Source organism: Halichoerus grypus, chromosome 6, assembly GCF_964656455.1.
Source record: "Halichoerus grypus chromosome 6, mHalGry1.hap1.1, whole genome shotgun sequence".
Taxonomy (NCBI): Eukaryota; Metazoa; Chordata; class Mammalia; order Carnivora; family Phocidae; genus Halichoerus; species Halichoerus grypus.
The window spans coordinates 131,830,944-131,851,947 of NC_135717.1; the positions used below are offsets into that span (position 1 = coordinate 131,830,944).

The 21,004-nt window shown below is 38.5% G+C and overlaps 1 protein-coding gene and 1 long non-coding RNA gene across 2 annotated transcripts in view; one reads left to right on the top strand and one right to left on the bottom strand.

Moving 5' to 3' along the window:
• Positions 1 to 16,499, bottom strand: part of LOC144382396 (uncharacterized) — a 124,016-nt gene extending 107,517 nt beyond the window's left edge. Inside the window, exon 1 of the long non-coding RNA XR_013449267.1 lies at positions 16,424 to 16,499. This is a non-coding gene — a long non-coding RNA (uncharacterized LOC144382396). The remainder of the gene's footprint in view (positions 1 to 16,423) is intronic.
• The window catches only part of RAP1B (RAP1B, member of RAS oncogene family), a 46,518-nt gene continuing 32,424 nt past the window's right edge, over positions 6,911 to 21,004 (top strand). Inside the window, exon 1 of the mRNA XM_078076255.1 lies at positions 6,911 to 7,067. The gene's annotated coding sequence lies outside the window, so the exon portion shown is untranslated. The remainder of the gene's footprint in view (positions 7,068 to 21,004) is intronic.

Sequence of the window (21,004 nt, forward strand, 5' to 3'; positions counted from 1 at the left end):
TAGGCATAATAATTAAATGTAATGTTTGGATTTGTTTGGATGATGAACTTAATAAACCAACAGTAAAAAGTCATCTTTGATACAATCAGGAATTTTTTTGGACTGAAATATTTATTAACTCTTCAGGTTCTGGTTTCTACTTCCTTCTTTCTTTCTTTCTCTCTTTCTTTCTTTCATCAAGGTAAAATTGGTATATAACATTATATTAATTATATATATAATAATTAAATATTTGTATACACTACAATAGAAATATTTTTTATTTTAAAACTTTTTCTTTTTCAGAGAGGGAGGTCAGGACAGGCAGAGGGAGAGAGAATCTTAAGCAGGCTCCACACCCAGCGCAGAGCCCAGGGCTCAATCTCACAACCCTGAGATCATGACCTGAGCTGAGATCATGACCCAAAATCAAGAGTCGCACGCTTAACAGACTGAGCTACCCAGGTGCCCCCACAATGGAAATCTTAAATATGAACTGGGTATTATATTTTTTTAAGGAATCTTTTTAAGTTTTGTTAGGTATGATAATAGCATTGTGGTTATATTTCTTAAATGTTCTTACCTGTAGGAGATGTGTACTGAAGTTTTTACAAGGTTTTCCTTAAAAGAAGGGACAGATGAAACAAGGGTAGCAAAAATTGGGATAAATGTTGAAACGGAATGAGGGGCTCATCAAATTCTTCTATGTATATTGGAAATTTCCCACTGTAAAAAGTTTGTTTGTTTGTTTTTAATTTTTAAGACCACCATTCAGAGAATGGTTGGGAGGAGGGACAAAAGTGAAAGTACATAAACCAACCACATCATGGAAATGGAGAAGAGTGGTCGTATTTTAGTGATTTTGGAAGTAGAATCAATAGGACTTGGTAAAGAATTTGCTGTGTGGAGTAAGGTAAAGGGAAGCGCTAGATTTCTATTTTAGGGAGTGGCCACCATCTATTGAGATGAGGATTCCTAGAGGAAGAGCAATTATGGGGGAGGTCAACCAAGAAAAGCTTTCCAGAAGGCATTGGCTCTATGCATCCAGAGTTCGGCAGAGAATTCTGAACTGCAGACATATATCTATGAGCTGCTGTTAGTCAGATGGCATATAAAGCCATGGCAAAGACTAGAACTGCCCAGAAGAAAGTATACAAGAAGACGGTCCAGGATCAAGCTCCGGGGAACTCCAACCCTTAAAGGTCAGAAAGAAGAGATAGTCCAAAGAGAGTGAGAAAAAAACAGCCAGAGAGAAAAGAGGAAAACCGTAAGAAAAAGGTGCTGTGAAAACTGAGGGAACAGTGTTATAAATGCTGATTAGTAGTAGTTGAAAGAGTACAGGTATACCTTGTTTTATTATGCTTCACTTTATTGAGCTTCACAGATACTGTGTTTTTTACAAATAAGGTTTGCAGCAACCCTGAGTTGAGCAAGTCTTTTGGCACCATTTCTCCAAAAGCATTTACTCACTTGGTATGTCTGTATCACATTTTGGTAATTCTCATAATATTTCAAACTTTTTCGTTATTATCATGTTTGTAATGGTGATCTGTGATCAGTGATTAGGACTTGCTGAAAGCTCAGATGAGGGTTAACATGTTTTAGCAATAAAGTATATTTATTTATTTATTTATTTATTTATTTATTTGAGAGAGAGAACACGAGCAGGGGCAGAGGGAGAGAGAGAGAGAGACTCCCTGCTGAGTGCAGAGCCCAATGCGCAGGGCTCCATCCCAGGACCCCAAGATCATGACCTGAGCCAAAGTCAGACACTTAACCCACTGAGCCACCCAGGCACCCCAGCAATAAAGTATTTTTAAATAAAGGTATATACATTGTTTTTTAGACATAATGCTATTGCACACTTCATAGACTATAGAATATATGTAAACATAACCTTATATGCACCGGGAAACCTTTATCTCACGTGATAAAGGGCAGAATTTATAAAAATGTCTGCATAGAGTTTGGAACCAATGTTTGACCAAAAAGACCAGAATGAACCTAACTGGAAAGTTAAGCCATGGTTTTTCCTCTTTCACATCAATAAGCAGCCTTCTTATCCTTCTCAACCTCCAACCCCAGCTGTGCAGGATACTGCAAAGGAATAGAACTATATTTATATACTAAACATTATATATAGTGGTGTATATATATTATACATATATGTACATGTTACATATATACCATACGCATACATATTATATATGTGTATATATGTGTGTGTGTGTATATATATGTATTATATATATGTATATACACATTATATATACACACACACATACATACATGAATACACACAACAGAGGGCAAAAACAGTAAGAAAGTGCCTTGAAAGGATCAAATTTCACTACTGCTCATTTGTGAATGAAATAATATAATAATATTTAAGGTTAATGACTTTCAATCCTCTTGATACCATATTTAATTGGAAGTTAAACAGCATGACTCTTATTAATGCTAATAATCATTAACTGTTAATTAGGAAAATTTTAAATATGAGGATTTTTGAAATCCAATTTTGGATTTGCAATAAGACTTTTATTTATGTGGACTTTTTAAAAAATATTTTTTTTATTTATTTATTTAGAGAGAAAATACAAATGGGGGAAGGGGCAGAGGGAGAGGGAGAGAGTGTCTCAAGCAGACTCTGCACTGAGCATGGAGCCCCACGTGGGGCTTGATCCCCCAACCCTGAGATCATGATCTGAACCAAAATCAAGAGTTGGACACTTAACGAACTGTGCCACCCAGGCACCCCTTATATGGACTTTTGAAATGAAACTAATGAGGTATAGATGTCATTTGAATTATAACTTTTAAGGAAGCAAATAACATGAAAAATTAGAAATACTGTTAAATACAGTATTATACTGCTAAATACAGTTAAATAAGCAAGAGTTCTAGATAAGCATCCTATTAATTTACTTCCCCTAAAAGGGAAAAAATTAATTTTGAGCTTCATCCACTCCCAGGGTCTAAGACATGGCTATTTTCTATATTCAATCTAAACAGTTCCATAAGGCAGAGATTATTATCCCCATGTTATAGATGAGAAAATCAAGGCTCAATATGATTAAGGAATTTGCCCAAGACCATGCAGCTAATAAGTGGTGAAGCTAAACTCTCTCATGTTCTCCACTATTCCACAGTGCCTTAGGAATAGAAAATTCAACAAATACATTTTTTTTGAGAGAGACAAAGGACTTTATTACTCACAGCAAAAGCAGTAGCCAGAGCATCATGCTTGCACCAGTTCTATATATCCCCTAGTTCCCTGGGGGCAATGAAAGTAGACTTACATGGATGCACACTTGCAGGGAGTTGTGATACAGGAGGGAACCCTGGGTTTAGGAGATGTACTGCTTTTATAGTGAGCAGAAACAATTCTGCTCTTTGGGGAGGTGTTACCTCATTCTTCAATACTGCTCAATACAAATACAACCCTGAGAAATCTCTCAACAAATACATTTTGAATGCCTATTATGTGAAAAGCACTATACCAAACATGAGAAATACACATCTTATGGATTTTCCCTTCTAGTATACGCAGGACCAGCTACAGAATTTGAGGAACCCAATGCCAAGTGAAAATGCAGTCCCTTTGTTCAAAATTATTAAAAATTTCAAGATGATGACATCAGAGCATTAAACTGATCATTGAGCCTTTCTAAGCACAGGGCCCTGTCACAGGCCCATGAAGCTGGTCCTGAGCACAGCAGGGCAAACATGGACAAATCCAGCCCACTGCCTGTTTTTGTACAGCTATGAGCTAAGAATGGTTTTCACATTTTTAAATGGAAGAAGAAGAGGAAGAGGAAGAAGAAGAAGAAGAAGGGGAGAAAGAAGAAGAAGGGGTGGAAGAAGGGGAGGAAGAGATTTGTGACATGTGAAAGTTATATGAAATTAAAATTTTAGTGTCCATAAATAAAGTTTTATTAGAATATCATCACACTCATTTGTTATGTATCCTATGGCTGGTTTTGCACAACAAAGGCAGAGTTGAGTAGCTGCAACAAAGACCATCTGGCCCCCAAAGCCTTAAATATTTACCATCTGGCTCTTTACAGGAAAAGTTTGCAAACCCCTATTCTAGTAGGAAGGTAGAATATAAGTGACAAAAGAAAGGAGCAATAGAGTGTTATGGGGATTCCAAAGAGAAGAGACCACATTAAATTGAAAATATCAGACCACATTTGATTGGAAAGATGGTCTTTCTTGGAGAAAGTAAATGGACCTTGATTAGCAGGCAAGAGTGGGAAGGAACACTTCAGGCAGAGGAAATCACCTATACACACCAGAGCAGTGGGAAAGCACTACATTTGGGCAAGATGAAAAGTCCACTCTGACTGTAAGGCAGTTTTAAGTGAGAAGGAAGAGTAAGATACTCTAGAAGGATTTTAACTTTATTTTGGTAGGGCAACCAAGTAACTGGAGGCTCTTTGAGGAAAAGAGTGACTTGCTCAGGATGCTTTAAGATAATTCATCTGGCAACAATGTGTAGAATAGATCACAGCAGGACCAGACAAGAGGCCACAAGACAAGGTAGGAAGGTGTGGCTAAAGTCCAGGAGTGGAGAGGTAGTGCCAACCTAAACAACTGTGGTCTTACTAGAAATGAATTACTACCTAACAGATGTGCCAATTGACTGATGGGTTTGAGAAAAGGCAGAAAAAGGAGTATCAGGCTTGGAGAATGGCTAATTTAAAAGATGGTGATACAATGAACAAATGAAAACTAGTCCGGTGACAGATGACCGGTTCAGTCGGCAAACATGACCAGTTGAAGTTGCCAGTGGGATATCCTGGTGAATATTTCAAGAAGACAGGAACCTGGGTTCCAAACCCAAAAGTGAGTTTGGTGCTAAGACATGCAGATTCTGGCATTCTCTGTATAAAGATAATAGTTTAATACAAGTGTAATGATTTCAAGGCGCCTGGGTGGCTCAGTTGGCTAAGCGTCTGCCTTCAACTCAGGTCATGATCCCAGGGTCCTGGGATCGAGCCCTGCATCGGGTTCCCTGGTCCACGGGAGGCCTGCTTCTCCCTTTCTGTCTCCCTCTGCCTCTCCCTCTGCTTATGCTCACTCTCTCTCTTTCAAATAAATAAATAGAAGCTTAAAAAAAAAGTGTAATGATTTCTAGTCTTTTAGAAGAAAAAGTATTCTTAATTAAAATAAAGTATTCCCTCAAACTAAATAATCCTAGCTCCAATCTTCTAAAACTGACTTTGAAAAAAATAAATAAATAAAAAATCAATTGCCCAAAGTCAAAGAGAGATGAAAGAAAGAAAGAAGAAAAAACACAGGTATACCCAAGTAACACCTGCTTCCACGAACTTAAGTTTCAGGCTTTCAGACTTGATCAAAGTTCCATGCAATAACTGAAGTCAGTAAAGTCTAATTTATTTAAAATTCATTCATTTAGAATTTACAATAATTCCTACAGACTGGGGTGCCTGGGTGGCTCGGTTGGTTAAGCATCTGCCTTCAGCTCAGGTCATGATCCCAGGGTCCTGGGATCAAGCCTCATGTGGGGCTTCCCTGCTCAGCGGGGAGTCTGCTTCTCCCTCTCCCTCTGCCCCTCTCCCGGCTCACACACGCTCTCTCTCTCAAATAAATAAATAAAATCTTTTAAAAAAACCAAAAAACAATTCCTGCAGACTGCTCTGAAATTTGCCTTTGAAATTTCCATTAAAAAAGGGTTTTCTAAGGAAACAGAAATTGCAGAAATATGTAACATTCAATCAACCTAAATTGAGAGATACCTAGAAAGCACTTACATACAGAAAACTTAGGATAATTATAATTCATGCTTATCTATTCTTTAACTTGGTTAAGTTTTCAATTTCTAGTATTCTTTACAGGAGTGAAATTAATCATACTTTTTATTAATCTTCCAAGTTCATCAAAGTTCACCAGAATTTATTTCAAGAATAAAGTTAAGCTGAACTAAGCAAAAGTTAGTTTTCAATTACTTCCCAATCCCTACTTTTCCTTGCATTTTGCTCTCTTCGAATCTCTTCTTTCATCAAAACTTTGTTTCATAAAAGAGCTGATGTTTTGTACGAAGGGTAGTTGCATTTTAGTCTTTTCTCTAATAATTTAAGTTCCCTCGTTAAGTTCCCACCCTTTTTGGAACAAGGCATTTTTGGAACAGAAAGTGCTTTTTGTTGCCCGGTAGTCTCACCATAAACCTACCTATGAGTAACCCTTTAAAGTGTCCGAGTCGTGCATTTAAATATGCAATTTATTTTATCCATACAAATAGTTGATTTAGGTACAGAGTACCAAGTTGTTTGTGATCATGGATTTGTTAACTGAGTTTGGTAGGGTAATTTGGAAAGATTTCACCGAGGTTAAGACACCAGTGTATGAAATACTTGTCAAGAGAAAAACCCGTTCAAGAATGAAAAGGACCGTGCCCAATTTGGCCCCCACCCATGATTACCCTCAGCTATAGAAGGTCCCTGGCCTGGTTTCCTTCGTGCGAGATCTAGGTGTGTGGAAACTGCACGCTCTGTTACTTCCCCAGCCACTTTCCCCAGCACAAAGGAATACGCGAGCACCAACTGTTGGGTGGCGTTGGTGACTGAATTAGTTTGCATTAAAGGCACCTTTTAAGTTTCGGAGGGTTTCTAAACCCTTCGCCTCACTGTAACCCGCTGAGGTCAGGGAAGTCGACACGCGCATCTGCCCTGAGCCAGGTGGCCCAGGCGAAGCTAAAGGGGCTCTAGAGGTGAGAGAGAAACACCGCCCAGAACTCGCAGCGAAGGGGGCCGCGTGTGTCCGGCCTGCGCTGCGGCGGCGCGCAAGGCCCCGCCTCTCGACTCCCCTCGCTCCGCCCCGCGGCCCCGCCCCTTCCCCGGCCGCGCACTCGCGCGCCCCGCCCGCGGACGGAAGCGAGAGCGAGGCTGAACGCCTGACGTCAAGGCGACACCGCCAAACCTCGCCCAGAGTCAGGCGTGTAAACCAGCCGGAGCGGCGGCGGTGGCAGCGGCAGGAGCGCCGTGGCGCCGGGAGCAGCGACCCGGAGGGAGCGCGAGGCGCGGGGCGACGCGGGCTGCGGGGACCCGGTGACAGCGTGAGAGGTTCGCAGAGTGCGTGCGTGGCCGCTGAGGGGAGCGGCGGCGGCGGCCGCGCGGGGCGGGGGCCGGGCGCCGGCTGAGGGGAGCGGGTGGGGTGCGGCGCGGGCCGGGCGGGGCGCGCGCGGCGGTCAGGGACCCTGGTGGCGGCGACGGCGGCTTCACGGCGCGCTGCAGGTGGTGCGAGGGCCCGGCGCCCGGCCGGCGAGCGCGCTGCCTTCCGGGCCGGCGGGGACGAGCAGCCGCTGCCGCCGCCGCCTCCGCGGGGGAACAGCGCGCTTTGCGGAAGGGGTCAAATGTCTGAAATATGGCGGAGGAAGTGAGAGCCCGAGGACCCCCCCCACACACACACCCGCTTGCTGCCTCCTGTCCGCGGCCGCCGCAGCCTCTCTTGCTGCCCGCCGTCCCCCGCCGGCTCCCCGGAGCACTCGTCCCCCGCCCCGGAGCCCCCTCGCTGGCCACCTCGGTGCCCTCCTGGGTGTGGGTGGAAGTTAGAACGGAAACCAGAAAGTTGTCCTTTGAGAAGACGCAGCTTCCCCCAGCCCCGAGCCAGGACGAGGAGCGTTCGGGGGAAACCACTCCCCGGCGCCCTGCAGGCTCCAGCCTGACAGGGAAAAAGTTTGCCTGAAACGGGACTGGTTTGCTCCATTTGTTGCGGGAAGTGGCAGGAGGAAGGCAGGGGAGGGAGCCCCACCTAGTCTGGCAGCAACCACCGCGTAGGGAAAAACTGTTAAAGGGGCCTTTCCCTTCGTCAGCAGGAGGAAATCTCTTTTCTCTTACAGAGGGAGACAAAATCCAGGAAGTTTGTCGTCTTCTCTTTTTCGCCAACTCGATGTGTCTAATCCTAAAACTGTCAGCACCATGAGTTTTATTTAAAATTACCCCAATTAACCGGGCCATTTGGATTTTTCTTCTGAAAAGAACTGATGACTTTTGGAGAAAAGATCATCCTTGCGAGTTTAAGCACAGGATTTGCTTCCCCTTCGCTCCACCTCCCCCCCCCCCCCCCATTAGTTTAGCAAAACATTTTGGCCCTGCAACTCTTGTTTGGAAGGAACGTAAGCAGTTCTGTATTACAGTAACGGGAAATTACATTTTTAACGGGGTAGAAAGTTGACACTAAATTAACATTGTGATTTTAGTATTTTAAGATTAATTCAGTCTAACTGGATTTTTGTTTTGCTGGTAGCATCTAATATATATCGAGTGCTTACAACTTAAAGCTTCTAACTCGCAAATTTATTTTTGACTCTTTTTTGTAATTAGAATGCTGTTTAGACTTGCGCAACAAAACCTTATCTTAGCAAGAAACTAAAAAAAAGAAACGTTCATTTAATTTCAAACTCCGATCTCTCCTCAAAGCTGACTCTTGAATAGTATTTGAGTCATAATGGAGTCATGGGACTTTTTAAGGGCCGGAAGGGACTATTTAGGTCATCCAGTCCCACCCTCTCATGTTATGGAGGAGGAAACTGAGGCCTGGAAAAGATAAGATTAGTTAGTGGCCTTGCTGACTTTTAGGACAGTATGTAATAGAGAACCAGGAGAAAGAAATAGAGTATTTTTATAGTGAATTACATTTTTACGGGATAACCATCATATACAAAATGTTAGTACCTTAGTCAAATAGTGTGGAAGAACCACATTCCCAGGTTTAGGAAAGGAAATTGATACTCAAGGAGGTTAAATAACTTTAAGGACACAGAGCCCTGAATGATGGTCTTATTTGAGCCCTTCCTGCTTTTAAACTCTGCATGACACACTGTTTTCACTTGGATTTTCTTCTTTTTTTTTTTTTTTTTTAAGATTTTATTTATTTATTTGAGAGAGAGAGAATGAAAGACAGAGAGCATGAGAGGGAGGAGGGTCAGAGGGAGAAGCAGACTCCCTGCCGAGCAGGGAGCCCGATGCGGGACTCGATCCCAAGACTCCAGGATCATGACCTGAGCGAAGGCAGTCGCTTAACCAACTGAGCCACCCAGGCGCCCTTGGATTTTCTTCTTTGGCATTCTCAATAAATTGTGAGGTTGCCGTATCTGAGGAAGCCACAAAGTAAATTTTTAAAACACCTGTAGCCAGTTTAGTTTTAATGTGCCAGGTATCAGAATACAACTGAAGAACCCGATAATAAACTGGCTTAATTTAAAAATGTGATAGAGGGCATGAAAACAATTACTCTTCTCTTTTGCATTCTCCCCATAACACCCCCAGGCTTCACTCCATGAAAGTCATCTCTTTTCTTTCTGTGACACCTATCACTTCTAACATTCTGTTACTGTTCTGTTATCGTTATTCATACGATTTTTGTTACCTATTCCACTAAGTTGTAAAGTCCAAGGACAGGATGTCTTCTTTGTATGCACCAAAGCACTGGCATGGTACATTGCACATAGATAATACCAGTTTGTTAAATGTAAGCATAATGAGGGTAGGGACCATTGCATTCCCCATTGTATTCTTAGTTCCTAGAACCTTGGCTGTGCAGATAACAAGTGTTTAGCATTTAGACTTAAGAAATAACTGTAGTGAACATTTGAGAATATTTGAAGAGAACTTTGTCTTCCTTAAAAAGAAACATTTCTACATTGGCTTTGGAATCCTTTTTTTTTTTTTTTTTAAAGATTTTATTTATTTACTTGACACAGAGAGAGCGAGCTAGAGAGGGAACACAAGCAGGGGGAGAGGGAGAAGCAGGCTCCCGGCCAAGCAGGGAGCCCGATGCGGGGCTCGATCCCAGGACTCTGGGATCGTGATCTGAGCCGAAGGCAGACACTTAACGACTGAGCCACCCAGGTAACTTTACAAATTGATTTTCATTTTATCCTCAAAACAATCCTTATTAGAATTCCAATATTTTCTCTTAGCCATATAAAGGGGAAGTGAACCACCATGGTAAGGGGCCATCAAGTAAGGAGTATCTGTTGAGATGTAATAAAGAATTAATCATAAAACTTTGATCATGTACATAAATACCATATTAAGTGCATCTTCTAGTGTAATTCAAGACTAGTAGAAGGCCTATTGAGAGGTTGATAACATAGTAACTAACTATACATGTTTTAAATATAAAGTCTAAGATTTGGGTGAGAAATTGCTCATGTTCAGTTTTGACTTTTGTAGTAGGTACTTGATGAATATTTGTTAAGGGAGTGAAATTAATCAGTGAAACTGGATCTGAATACAGAGAAAATTTGGCTGTTTTACACAGGTGTTATTTTTTTTTTCCCAAATGTGTAATTTTAAATAAGCGATTTTATTATTGAATACCAAGATCTCACTGAAAGCACACATGTCATTTTCCTAGACTTAAAATAATGTGTTCCTGTGTATGTATGGATAAAGAGGGTGGGTATTGATCTGTACTGTGTAAATTTGACACACCAGGAATAGTTTAGTATTTATGAACTAAATAGTCAAAAGTGCTTTTTTTGTTGCTGTGGCAGTGATGTCACATGTTCAGTCTATAGAAAAACTTTGATAAGATTGATCTTAAACTTTGTGGGACCACATAAGGCTGTGATTAAAATAAATGCCTTGATTATTTTTCCCCTCTTATCATTTTTGAGGACTCCATAGTCTTAGAGATTAGGCTGAAGTTTTTACTGTTAGCCTTTTCAAGTTGAATTTCTTATAGAAAAAGTTAAGAACAGACATTTTGGCTGATGCAATGATTCATTGTAACATTGGACAAATTTTTCAATAAACAGGAGTACTGTACCATGTGCTGAAACACTTGTGCTGAAAGCCTAATATTTTTCAGTGTTCTTAGATATTTTGCAATAGTATCCAAAGGTACTAATTACCATTTGAGGACTTAAGTCTTTAATTTATTAATTCTTTGGAAATCTCATGAATACATTTGAAGCAGTAGCTACAAAGAATAGAATGAGTTTATCCATTTGCAGGAAAGACTAGCTTTCTATATATATAATCTGTTGTACTTTGAGCCTAGTTGAACACTGGATTCTAGTCTTAGAATTCCTGTTTTAAAGAAGAAAGGTTATGCTGCCTTTAAAAAATTAAAACCACTTTTTAAAATGTTCCACAAACAAAAAGAAATACCACTATTCCATACTTCCTAACACTGGTGTGTTTATTCCTAGTGTTAGTCAAATTAGGGTATATATTATTTCAGTAGCGATTTAGAAAGAATTTTTGCTCAGCATTAATAGAAGTTCAAGAATTTTTAAACTGTTTCCAAAGAGCCTTGAAACTTAGAAAGACATGAATATTTAGGGAAAGGTACCATGTTTTAAATAATATTTAAATTACTTATCAAAAGAAAAAATATCTGCAACATGAACTGAAGAAATTCCATCTGGTTTTTATTATACAGAACAATATTCTGGAATATAACTATGATTAAAGTTTATTGTATTTGAGGTACTTGAGTACTAGAAATATGTTCACTTTTAGGGGTGCCTGGGTGGCTCAGTCATTAAACGTCTGCCTTCAGCTCAGGTCATGATCCCAGGGTCCTGGGATCGAGCCCCGCATCGAGCTCCCCGCTCGGCGGGAAGCCTGCTTCTCCCTCTCCTACTCCCCTTGCTTGTGTTCCCTCTCTCGCTGTGTCTGTCAAATAAATAAATAAAATCTTAAAAAATATATATATATGTTCACTTTTAAATTAAGAATCCCAGTCTCTCTAGCCATAGAGAGAAATTATCTAGTGTTCTGATTTTGGATTTTACATTGAGTTGGTTTCTAAAGCTTACTCTTGTAGTTATGCTATTTTATAATTTTGTAGTTAAGTTCCTTTATATACTTTATATATTTTATACATACAACCAGTGAGACCTTTTAAATTTAAACCATTCTGATCTCATGAGATAATTTGCTAGGTAATCTTTTCCAGTGGTGAGGAATTCAGTGTTTTTAACTGTTGTCCAAGTAGACTCAATAAAGATGTTAAAGGAAGAGAGCATTTATTTAAATCAGTTATAAATCATTTTGATTGCATTAAATTATTGACTTCTTGGAATCACATCATCTTCACATTATAGATCTTGCTGAATTTTTCAGTATTGCTTTGAAAATTTATTTCAGTAAATACGTACTTTTAATAAAATGGATTTTTTTCTTATATTCAAAACTTAGCATTTCATTGAATAACTTTATTTTGAAAATATACAGTGAACTGATTGCCCCAATAGTGGATTACCTCTACCTGTTGCTTTCCTCTTTGCCTTGTGGAAAAGAAAAAAGATGAAAGAAAATCTGTTTTGTCCATTTAATAGTAGTTTTTGGCAAAAGCTTCTGGAAAGGAAATGGAAAATGTTACGTAAAATAAAATTCTAATTATCTGTGTCTTCTAAAATTTATATTTTTAAAGTTTATACATTGGAATATATTTTTCCAAGTCACTTTATTCTAAAAAAAATTAGGAGACTTTCTGAAAGTTCTCAGTTAATGGGACTGAGGATTTCAGTAAAATAAAAACTAAATATAAACTAATTAGTAGGTTCTGGATGTCAAAGTGGTATGCATATTGCATCCAGCTGTTGGCTTGTGTTTTAAGGTTACAGTGAGACTATTACTATTACTACGTAATGCTAGCAAAGTTATAGCTGCTACCTAAGATTGATAAGTTCTGGTTACGCTCCTTGATAACAAAACTCAGGAATCCCTGGGTAATCTTGAATTCTGTACTGTACAGATAATAAAGAAGAATAGGGATGAAGTATATAAATACGTGTGTTTTCTTCTCTTGAAATTGTGCAATTTGAGATACTGCATTGAGTTTGTATTGGTAAGACTGGCTGAGTTTTTAAATGTATGTCTTTTGAATTTTCTTATTAAAGTGTTTAGAACACAGAAAAATATAAAGGAAAAAATTAATGTCATATATAATCACACCAGTACAATGAATTTTTAGGCAAAATTCGTACCTCCTTTTCTGAACCTTTCCTACCTCCTTGGTTCCTCAGTGGGAACAGTGGCATATACTTAGAGTTCTTGAGGATTAAGTGGAGTATTATCTATAAATGATTATAAAAGAGTATACTAATGTAGTATTAGTTATTGTTCTATAAAACTTTTATTTCTCTGTAGCATCGCTTCTCCCAATTGAAGTTATTTATATTAAGGCGTGAATAAGGACTAAGAAAGAATAATTGTGATTGTGAATAGCTTAACGGATTGTCTAGCCCAGGGGTTTTCAAAATATACTCCAAGGAATCCTGGGGATTGCCTGGACATTTTCAGGAATCTGCAAATACAAAACTGTTTTTACAATAATACTGAGATGTTCTTTGCCTTTTTCACTGCGTGGACATTTGTAATAATGGTAACAAAAGCAGTGGTGAGTAAAACTTTCGGCACCTTAGAACAAATAAGTCAGAGCACCACGCTGTATCATTGTATTCTTCACTGCCATGCATTAAAAAACAAAAAACTTTAACCTAAATGCACTTGTTGAAGTTAAAAAAAAAATTTTTTTTATCAAATCTTGGCTCTTATACATATTATTTCAATATAGTATGACAAAATGGAAAGTATGCTTCAAACACTATCTTGCTGTTCTATTGAGGGTAAAATGGTTGTCTTATAGGAAAAGCATTTGTGTAATTATTGCAGTTGCAAGCTCAACCAGCCACTTTCTTCATGAATACTTTTTTTTACTTGAAGGAATGCCTGAAAAACTATTCAGAGTTATTCAGACTTGGGTATTAAGCTGACATTTTCTTGAAAATAAACAAAATGAGCCTGTTTCTTTTTAGGAAAAGATCAACACTATTTATGGTCAGTGATAAAGTTCTAGTTTTCAAATGAAAATTAGATTTTTGGAAAATTTGTATCAGCCACTGTGCTCTTGACAGCTTCCCAATATTTAGAAAATTTTTCTGGTGATACTGGTGATGTTAATGAACATAGTTTTTTAAAAATAATATATAATGTGTCAGTATTTGAAGATCTGCATAACTCTTTGTACAAGTATTTTCCAAGTGACCAAGTGCGTGATGTTACAAAATCATGCATGCATAAGAAATCCTTCCTAAGTTCTAGCTAGACCTATGGATTTTAATGTTAAAACAGACCAAAGTTTATTGGTAAGGTTTTCCATTCCAGTATATTGCAACCAGTTGTTAAGTTTTGGTGTAGTATCAAAGGAGAATATCCACATTTATCTGAAAAGGCTACTAAAATATCCCCAGCTGTGTGCTTATAATTCACTTTTTTGTATACTAGTTTTTCCATGCTTTGCTCTCAATGTATAACGTCTTTGATTTATTTGATTTTTGTTGGAGGGGAAGATAAGAATAGGAACCAGAGATATATGTGAAGCAGTATTTCCATGCACTTCATCTTGAAATCTCTTATTAATACATAGTCATTTTAGGTTGACTTTTTTTAAAGATGTATTTATTTTAGAGAGAGTGTGGGCGAGCAAGAGTGGGAGGGGCAGAGGGAGAAGAGAGAGAATCTCAAGCAGACTCGCTGCTGAGCATTGAGCCCTACACAGGGCTCAGTTTCACGACCTGGAGATCACAACCTGAGCCAAAACCAGGAGTCGGAGGCCTAACCGACTAGGCCACCAAGGCACCCCCTAGATTGACTTTTTTAATAGTCTTCTCCTTGAGCATTCCATTCACCTTTTGATCATTGTAATAAATTAGGTGATTGTTATTTTTTAAGCGTATTTCTTGGTTTTAATACTTGTACATCTATCTGATAACTCATTCACCTAGATTGCATGTGTGCCCAAATTTTGACATAACCTTAAAAAAGTTTTTAATTGTTGACTTTCATGAGTTTAGGATATTTAGTAGCTTTCCTGTAGTAAAGCTATGGACTTTTTCCCATTTCAGGTTTAATAATGTCTCTTTGACCTGAGTATTTGCTGTGTTGTCTACCTTTAGTAGATATTTTTAAAACAAATTATAATGTTCTTACCTTTTGGGAGAAAGCGGTTTCTTGTTCATGCTTGTTCGAGAACAACCGTAGCAATCCTTATTAACAACTATTTTTATAAACCTTTTGTCATAGGATAGTTCCAAATTTTAAAGGATTTTTAGGCTAACCATTCAGTTCAAGTAATAAGTTTCAGATTATGAAAGAAGATAGGTAAATTGTAGATTATACTGTACTTTCTTGGAAATTTAGTGCCAGTTATTCCCCTAGAGGTAATAAAATGAGTGTGTTCTGTGAAGAAAGTAGTGAGTCTGAGTTCTACTGGTTGAAAGAACAGCATTGACGGAAGAGGCAGAGGCCTGGAGTGGAGTGGTTAAGAGGAATAAGTGTAAAACTGCTAACTTTGGGGTAGCTTTGAGGAATAAGCATTATGGAACTCCTGCCTACATGAGCTAAGCCCACAGTGAGGGAGGGAATTTAATAGGAAACTTGAGTTCTCTCTATATTAAACAATTACCTGGTCAGCTGTTCTGCCTGTTCTGAATTAGGGAATAGACGGAGATCATATTTTATGTTCAGGACATCCAAATTAGTCACAAGGTTGCCACTGGCTATTGCTTATTCAGCTTTAGTTGCTAGCTGAAAAAATTGTAACTTCCTCTATTTTAGATTTTTTACATTTAAGCTTGCTTTCTTCCAAGAGTCCTGTCACCTTACTTCATCCTTCAACAAAGAGCAGACGGGATGTGCAAGCTTTTAAGGACAGAAGAGCATTCATAACATTTTTCTATTGTTTACATGAAAGTGATGATGGTGATAATAGGCAGTAGAGAGGTGGGAGGGGCAGGAAATCGAGCAGAAAAGAATAAGGATGATGATTAAGAAGTTCTCTTTCTAATGAGCAAACCTACTGTTACTGCACTCACTTTAGAGTTCAGGTTAATAGGAATGATAAACACTTGGAAAAGCATTTGTGATGCTTTAGTGATTGATAAATCTTGTCTCCCAAGAAATGGTCCTGGGTAGAAGATAAATTGGTACTATCTATTGCGAGATTATGGGGTTAAAGTAAAAGTTTTCATCACTAAGCAGTGTAACTCGAGAGTACGTTTACTTTTACTGCCCAACAGACTCTTACGCACTTTTCTCTGAACCTTCAGTGCTTAAATTGGACACTTATTTTCCTGGTAAATTTTAGCTGATTCCTTTGAGCATGAGGGGTAAATTTGAGAAATGATGTGCTAGTTTTCAGTAGTTGCTAGACCTTGGATTCCACCCTATTAAGTATCATGGCTTAGTGACGATAACTTTGAACTGGCTTCAGGCTTCAGTTATCCCAGGCTTTGTCCCAGGCTTCAGTTCTCTCTCTGGCACTGGCTGTAAAACCTCGAACAAGTTAATGTCTCTCTCTCTCTCTCTCTCTCAGGACTTATCTTTACATAAGCCAGTTTGATGAAATGGCTGTTTAGGTCTTTTTGAACTCTGAAATCCTGTGTTTCTGTGATACTTACCTTGTTTAAGCCAGTCATCTCTTGTTTGGACTCCTTCAGGGCCTTCCTAACTCGTTTCCATTCTTGTCCTCCTTTACCTCAGTCTCCACCTAGGTTTTAAAAATCATCTTTTAAAAATGTAAATCAGATCATATAATACCCTCCAGTCCAAGCTACCCTCCAACCCACCCCATTGGCTTAAAATAAAAGCCAGATCCAGTTCTTGCTTACTTCACAACTTTATCTCTCCATTGTTCACTAAGCTCTACCCATATTGGACTTCTTCTGAGCTTAACCCAACAAGCCCTTTACCATCATTTTTTTTTTTTTATTTTGTTTATTTATTTATTTGATAGAGAGAGAGAGTACCAGTGGGGTGAAGCACAGAGGGAAAAGCAGACTCCCTGCTGAGCAGAGAGCCTGATGTGGGGCTGGTCCCAGAACCCCGGGATCATGACCTGAGCCGGAGACAGACGCTTAACCGGTTTAGCCACTCAGGCACCCACCTTTACCATCTTTTGAGATTGGGTGTTTACAACTACTCTCCAGCACGATCTTTCCCCAGCTGTCTGCAATTCTGCCTAAGTATCATTAGATCTCTGGCTCAGATGTACATTTACAGGGAAGTTTCTCCTGATCACCTTATATAAAGGAGCATCCCCTTTATTATCTTCATAGCTCTTACCACAATCAATAATTACATTTATCCATTTATTCTCTCTTGCCCTCTAAACTGTTTGTTTCAAGAGAGCAGGAATACAGTGTCACTTTGCCACCACAATCTCAAATGCTTAGCCCAATAACTGGCACATAGTGCCCAACATTTTTTATTTTAATGAAAAGAATACATAAGATGTTCAATGATTTCTTTATCAGTTCCCATCATAGGCTACTTACACTAATTTTTTAATGTGTTGTATCTGTTTCCAACTATAATTCCTCATTATTTAGGGCTTTTGTCTCTGGAGGACTCATTCATCTGACTGCATGTTTTTGAGAGCTAATTATTCTCAGTTACTGTATGTTAGGATTAAATTGAGTAATTATGCACAAAAGGTTTTTAGCAAAGACATGAAAAGTTAGTATGAAATTTAAATAGCAGTTTAAAATAATAATTGATACCCAAATGAGTGATACAGGTGAGTGCTTATAGAGTCAAAGGAATAGTGAAAAGTCTTAGGCTCTAGTAGTCAAAGAAGAAATTATAAATGAGGTGGGATCTGTACATGATATCAAGAGTATGTAAGTTTTAGACTAATAGTGAATCAGGGTGGGCAACTACAAAAATTAGAAAATGCAAAGTATGTTCAAAGGAGTGTTTTGCTACGGTAGATGTTTATGAAATGGATTATAGGTCCCCTTAAAATTCTTGGTCTCGGGTACTTTGGAATTCAGAATTTTGTGGAAAGATTTGTTTTGAATTTTAGTAAGTAATCAATATTTCTAAAGTGAAACATGAATGGGATGAATAAGAACTATAAATAGCCTCATGATAGTGCTTAAGTGAAGTTTTGCTGTGTAAAAAAATTATATCTACTATGAGAAATGGATCTGAAATTGTTGGAAAGGCTTTACTCTTTATTACTTTGTGTCTTTGGGGAGGACATCAGGGTCTGAAAATGTTACTTTGAAGCAATTAGCTTAAAAATAGTCTCTGCCAAGGAATTCTTTTTGACACAGATTAAGGATAGAATGCACTGCTTAGGCTGATGAGTCTATAGGGAAAACCACCTAATTCCTAGGAGTCCAGTTAAATGTTTGGAAATAGTGAAGATTCATCTGTGTGTATTGGTGCCTGGAACATAATAAATGGTTTTTTTAAATGTTTAATGATTCAGAGTTCATATTTTAGCCACAATTTCTTAATAGATTTTTTAAGTCTTTTAAGATATCATGTGGTTTGTCTTCCAGTTCATAAGGTTTCTAAGAATTACATAATACATTTCATTGTAAGTTAGAGTACAATAGAAGATCGGGATAGGAATATTATAGGACTAAGGTAATCTCTAAAAATTCTTGATGGAATCACTTATTTTTGACATGGAAGGAAATATCTGAAGATGCTTCTTTGAAACTCAGAATTGATTACAGAAAGTGCCTGCCCACTTTTTGTGGTTTCCCCATATGCTGTCCTTATTCCGATAGCCTAATTAACACCCAAACTTTGGTTCTCGTTGCTTTTAATCCATTCGTTTGGTACATACTAATATCCAAGAATGCAAACATGTATATGCTATTTTTTGGATACTGACTTCTATTTTATAGAATTGCCAAGACAGGCAAGTTCTGAAGTGACTTTTTTTTTTTAAAGTACTTACCTACTAATTATGCAAGTTAAGTGGAGTAATGTATGAGAAAGCCAAGTACAAGCATTATTTGGGGCTTTGAAGTGTGGCATGCATTTTATTTTTCTGAATGGCCTTTATTTTATTCGGTCACTGAGCGTCTTTGAACAAACTGAACATGGTAAAGTGTAAAAGGAAGAACTTTAATTAGTCAAAAATAACTTCATAAGACAGTTAGTTGTATAAGCCAGTGTCAGCATTAAGCAGCTAGCATAAACTGCTGCTTAGATTGAGATACTAAAATTACCAGAGAAAATTATGGGAAGTACCTCTGCTTCCACTGTTTTTTTGTTAGTTGGTTAACTTTTCTCCTCTGAACTTTTGGCAGGTTTACTAGGGAATTTTCCATTAGGAATGTCCTGGCCTTGAAATTTCATTTAGAATTTAATTTAGTCATGCAAATTATGAACCCACAATCTAAGTCATGGCATTCTTATTATGGTTTCAAATGCATTTGGGGCAATCATATTAAGCTTTGTCATTTAATCCTAGTTAGGAGGTTAACAGTAAAATGAAATAAAATATTTTTTGCAGTCATTTATTCCTTCTGTCATGGAAGACACTAATTCTGTTTATTTCTGAATTCAGCCTTATGTTGAAACAGATTGTAAAATTGTGTTTTAAAGAATGTTCCCCCCCCATCCTTGTGGAAGGTGGTGTTTTGTAAAATCTGAGTATTTATATTAAAAGAAATATTTGTGGTGTTCTTCCATTTATGAAAACAGGTGTGGTTTATTCTGGAAGTTTTACCCATAAATTCTAATTTACCTGCTAGCACTATAAGTGCCTCACTTCTGATGTGTTTTACTTTTGCCCTAACAGGTCATAAACTGTACTTCATAGAGTATTTGCTTGAAATATATAAAAGCAGATATTTTCCCTAAGAGGGATATTTCTGGTTAATATAGTTATCTCATTCTGCAGCCTATTCAGAAAACATTATTGAGCACCTTTGGTGTTAGTGTTAAATTCTGGAATGATAAATCAGCAAACTGGGAGAAGATAGGGCTTCAGCTTGCAACAGAAAAATACATGGTTAGCATTCTTACCCCCAGTAACAGTCATCCCTTTGAAGTGGTTGTATCGCTTTCTGTGACTTGTGGAAGTTAAGACATTAAGAGCAGGTTATTTAAATTACTGAAGAATCTGATTTCTGCAGACCTGAGGAACAACAGAGACTTTCTCTTTCTTTATTAAATTGGGGGACGGTTATTTGAAGGCAAAATGATGAATATGATGGTCAGGGGTGAACCCTGACCTTTCTTTGCTAGGAATATAGGTCTTAGGGTCTTTAGGAGGAACAGGGAGGTGTTATCAGAGTCTTCCAGAGGTACTTTTAAAAACTTAATGTGCACACACACACACACACACAAACACATACAATCCCTACTATGATGAGAGATGTTACTGATGACCACTGCTGTGATACCACTTAGCTCTCCTAGGCTTCTGTGTCTTGAGATTTAAATTTGATCTGACTTTTGAGACCTTCCTTCCCACCATTCCCAGGAGCGATTTTGTCACCTCTTCAGATATCCCATGCATGGCTCCTTACGTCCTGTCATGCTAGGGTGTGGCCCTTACGGGCCAGACTGTATCTAACAGAAACATAATATCTGCCTCAAAATGTCTTATATAGATGTATGGATGTGTGTGTTCACATTTATTTTTAGAGAGACTTACCGGTGTCTGAAAAGACATGTCTAAGTGAATCTTGGTTAACAACCTTGCTTTGTAGAAAGTAAAAATGCCAGGTACTAGCTTTCCTGGCCTCCCTTGCAGCTAGGGCGCGAGTACTTGAGGTTGGTCCAGCAAACAAAGGAATTTTCTAAAATCTAAAGGGAAACTTTGCAGAGCTCCAGTAGCGTGAATCCTTCAATGTGAAACTGTTTACTTTATTAACTACTTCCAGAATCAAAGTGGGCAAATTTAATAGATTTAGCTTCTAATGTAAAAGTACTTTACCCAACATGCCCTTCTTTACAAGTTTTTTTTTTTTAAGGTTTTATTTATTTGACAGAGAGCGAGACAGCGAGAGAGGGAACACAAGCAGGGGGAGTGGGAGAGGGAGAAGCAGACTCCCAGCCGAGCAGGGAGCCCGATGTGGGGCTCACTCCCAGGACCCTGGGATCATGACCTGAGCCGAAGGCAGACACTTAATGACTGAGCCACCCAGGCGCCCCCCTTCTTTACAGTTTTATATATAAAGCTTGATGGAGTTTTAGGGCATGTTGGGGACTTACCTTCTTGCCGTAGG